The 4,272-nt window shown below is 39.4% G+C and overlaps 1 non-coding gene across 1 annotated transcript; it reads left to right on the top strand.

The window, feature by feature from the left end:
* The first annotated feature begins 206 nt into the window (after window positions 1-206).
* LOC128296090 (small nucleolar RNA R71) lies at window positions 207-313 on the top strand. Its single transcript, XR_008286638.1, has one exon. It is a non-coding gene; the product is annotated as a small nucleolar RNA R71 (small nucleolar RNA).
* The last annotated feature ends 3,959 nt before the right edge of the window (window positions 314-4,272 follow it).

Genomic DNA, 4,272 nt, shown 5'->3' on the forward strand with positions numbered 1-4,272 from the left:
CATCGAGGTTGAAAACACCGGCTGCTTTCGTCGGTTTTTTCCTTATAACTTGCCACTGATAGTTATTCAGTGACATCTCCTCAATAAATTCGTAAGCCGCTTCAGGTGTTTTGTTATTCAAAGTTCTACCGGCAACTGCGTCGATGAGTTGCCTCGTTGAGGGGTTCACACCATTGTAAAATGTCTGAACCTGTAGCCAAAGTGGTAACCCATGGTGAGGGCACCTTCTCAAAAGGTCATTGTATCTTTCCTATGCATCATAGAGTGTTTCTAGATCTATCTACACAAAAGAAGAGATGTCATTCCTCAACTTAGTCGTTTTAGCCAGCGAAAAATATTTAAGTAAAAACTTTTCGGTTATTTGTTCCCATGTAGTGATCGACCCTCATGGTAATGAGTTCAACCACTGTTTAGCTTTGTTCCTCAATGAAAAGAAAAACAACCGAAGGCGAATGGCAAAATAAAAAAGGCCATTGATTTCAAAAGTGTCGCAGAACTTCAGAAAATTCGCCAAGTGATTCTTTGGATCTCATTCTGCAAACCATTAAACTGAACAAACTATTGTATCATTTGAATTGTGTTGGGTCTTAGTTCAAAATTATTTGTAGCAATAGCAGGTCTAACTATACTTGACTCAGTTCTTGTTAAATTAGGTTTAGCATAATCATATATAGTGCGTGGAGTAGGATTCTGATTTACTGGATCAGTAGCAATCGTAGGAAGTAGCAAATTTTCTTGATTTTCAGCCATCTCTTCGGTTGTGGTGTGAATGTCGTCCTCTTACTCTTCTTCTGTGTATCTTAGGCTTCGCCTTATTTCTTTTCAGTTTCTACGAGCTGTGCGATTGATTTTACTATCAAAAAGTAATGGTCCCGACGAGTTTCTTCTAATCATACACTATAAAAACCTGCCAGAAGAGAATAAACGAAAATTTAGAAAAGAATAGAAAAATTTAAATTGCAATAAAGGTAAAATGGCTAAAGAAATAAAATTCGAATGTTCCTAATATCTTAGTTCCCCGGCAACGGCGCCAAAAACTTGATGTGATGTGAATCGTGATAAGTTTTATAATTTATGAATGTCCGTTTTTGAAAACTAACTATTATCACGACAAAGACAAGCACATCTTATCAAACAATAGTATAGCTTATGGCAACACTGGGATGTCGAACCCAAAAGAACTAAAAATACTAGTATTAACTTTCTTTTTATTATCTAACCTAAAAATAAAGGGGTTTGTTTTATCTAAACTAATTACTAAACGAAGAATGCACAGAAAGTAAATTGGGAAAATAACTTTTGGGAAAACTGAATGACTTGGACAATACCTAAGGGAAAAATCCACCTACACTTCACTTGTTATTGACTTGACTTGATCCGTAGAAATCCCTAAGTTATATTATTATCTCTCTCGAGACAACAACATCTAATCTTAGGTTGATTAATTGAAATATCTTTCTAATTAAAACCCTTAGTGTTGCATTAACTCGATTTATGGATTCCTTTATTAGGTTTCACCCTAATCCGGCAAAATTATTTCACTCTATCTCTAGGTGTGCAATCAACTCCACTTAATTATATTAGATCTACTCTTAGACAGGGACTTTTACTCCTCTGAATAAGCACATCAATACTTGAATCAATATCCTGGAATATTAAATCAAGAATTAAGAACTCATAATTAAGAACAAGTCAAATATTTATCATATAATTCAGATAATAATAACAAGATCCGTCTTAGGTTTCATTCCCCTTAGGTATTTTAGGGGTTTAGTTCATATTTATGAAAGAAAACTTCTCAAAAGAATAATGATAACAAAATGTAAAGAAAACCCATGAACACTTGAAGGAAATTGAAGGGAGATCTTCAATCTTGAAGGTGAATCCGGCTTCTGAGATGGATAATCGGCTTTTTTCAAGTAATTCCTTACCTCCTACTCTGTGCGTCTTTTTGGTACCTCCTGGGGTGTTTATATGGGCTTTAGAATGCTTCTAAACCCTCAAGAGTGGCCTATTTCGAATAGGACTAGACTTGGGCTCGACAGGGACACGCTTGTGTGACACGCCTTTGTGTGATTTCTTCAAACCGTGTTCAAGTCTGTTGAATGGACATGGGCTTATAAACTACCCGTGTGAGGAAGTCCAGGCCGTGTTGATTTCCCATGTTGACCAATTTTCTCCGTTTTTGGCCCGTTTTTCGCTCTTTTTACTCTCCTATGCTCTCCTAAGTATAAAACATTAAATCAAAGGATTAGGAGCATCGAATTCACCAATTCTAAGGATAATTCATCCAAAATTATGCTAAGCATGGGATAAAAATAGATAAATTACGGTTTATCAAATGCGATCGGGAGTAATGGACCCTAGAGCTGTACCCGAAAGAAGCTCAATCCCAATCTCAACCTCTCAATTTAGAGGTAAACCCGATAACTTTTCAGGAAAAACATCTGGAAGGTTCCTTATTGTTCTGATATCCCCAATAGAAGAACCTCCAAAATCAAAAACCCTGACGTAAGCCAAGTACGCCTCACACCTTTTTCGAACCAGTTTTTCAGCCAAAAGAGCGAAAATCACATTGGACAAATAATCTCGATGCTCAACAATCACCACTACCTCTAAATCATCCTCGGTTCTTAGAACGACCCTCTTAATTATGCAGTCCAAACTAACTCAGTGCTCCATTAGATTTGCTAGAAAAAGTCTTTTGCACGTCTAATAGAACATCATTATAGAGTTTACTAACCTGAACAGCCTGCCTCAATTTACTCAGTATAGTAACCTCACTAGATATACTTTCCACAGGAACCCCCAAGTTTTCAGATACAGTATTAGTTACATGGGAATGTGTGGAACCAATGTCTATCAGAGCAGTATAAGGTACATTAGAAATTAAGAATGTACCGGTGATAACGTCCGGAGCATCTCTGCCTTCTTGGCGTCGAGCAACATAAACAAGTGCAGGCTGCCTTACCTGTCTAATTAGCACCTCTGCCTGATGCTCTCTGTCCATGACCCAAACCATTACAACCCCTAGCTACACCACAGCCTCTAGGTGGTCGTTGAATCGCCTCAAGGTCAGATAGAACACAGAGTCAAGCTTGCATCCGATCGCCGCTATGGATGCCTCTAGTAAGGTGTTCTAATGACCCACACCTCAGACAAGCCCCAATCCTCTTCTAACACTCGCCCGGATGACGCCTACCATAGTCACTACATGGCTAAATCCAGTAGGAGAAGCAAGGAGCCCTAATCTAATCGACCCATCAAATCTGACCTTTTTCTTAGGCCTTTGCACAGAACTAGAGGGCTCTGAATCCCTCTTATTCTTGCATATCTTTTTGTTCCTATTTTGGCGCTCTACACGCTTAACATATTCGGCGATCTTTGCCTTCTCAACCAGGACAGAAAACATTCGCTCCCTCTGTGGAGCAATTAGTACCCTCAAACTATCTCTTAAAGCGTCCTCAAATCGAACACATGTTTCATACTCAGATGCTGCCGTGCCTCCAGTGTAGCAACTCAATCTCAAAAATTCAACCTCATACTCAGTCAAAGATCTATCGTCTTGCGTGAGATTCATGAACACACGCCTACGAGCATTAATATAGCTCTCCCCCACGTACTTTCTCTAGAACGTGGTCTTAAAGAATACCCAAGTCAGACGATCAGGCTGAGTACCCTTCTCAACTGTTAACCACCATTGGTACGCTTCGTCGCAAATTAGGGAGACTGCACCATTAAATTTTTGCTCGGGAGTATAGTACAAATCGTTCATAATCCTCTCAGTGGCCTCCAATCAGTACTCGGCCATACTAGGGGCGACTCTAGTGACATCCCTAAACAACTCAGCACTATTAGACCAGAGTTGTTCAATTACCAACCCTCAGCTCTCAGCTCTAGAGTGGGTCCAGTGACTCTCTCCAAGATTCTCAGCATGGTTTGGGACAGTGCGTCGTCCCTAGCCTAGCGACTCTGAGACCCAGTCTCAGTAGCAAGCGATACTGGTATCTTACTCGCATCCAAGTTTGGCATACTACCCAGAGAGGAAGACTCGGCTAGAGCCCTCTACGGCCTCTACCACGGCCTTTCATACCACGTTCACGAGTTTCACGAGTGCTTATAGTGTATTTCAAATTTTATCTATATTACAGAGTTTTATGCATCCGTTCCAGTTATTTATTAATAGATATTTTATGCATATCAGTCTCTAACTATTTCAGTTAGTTTAAAAAAGTACTGAGTAAAGTGTTTTTAGAACATTTCTATTTGAGT

Source organism: Gossypium arboreum, chromosome 7, assembly GCF_025698485.1.
Source record: "Gossypium arboreum isolate Shixiya-1 chromosome 7, ASM2569848v2, whole genome shotgun sequence".
In the NCBI taxonomy this organism is placed as follows: Eukaryota; Viridiplantae; Streptophyta; class Magnoliopsida; order Malvales; family Malvaceae; genus Gossypium; species Gossypium arboreum.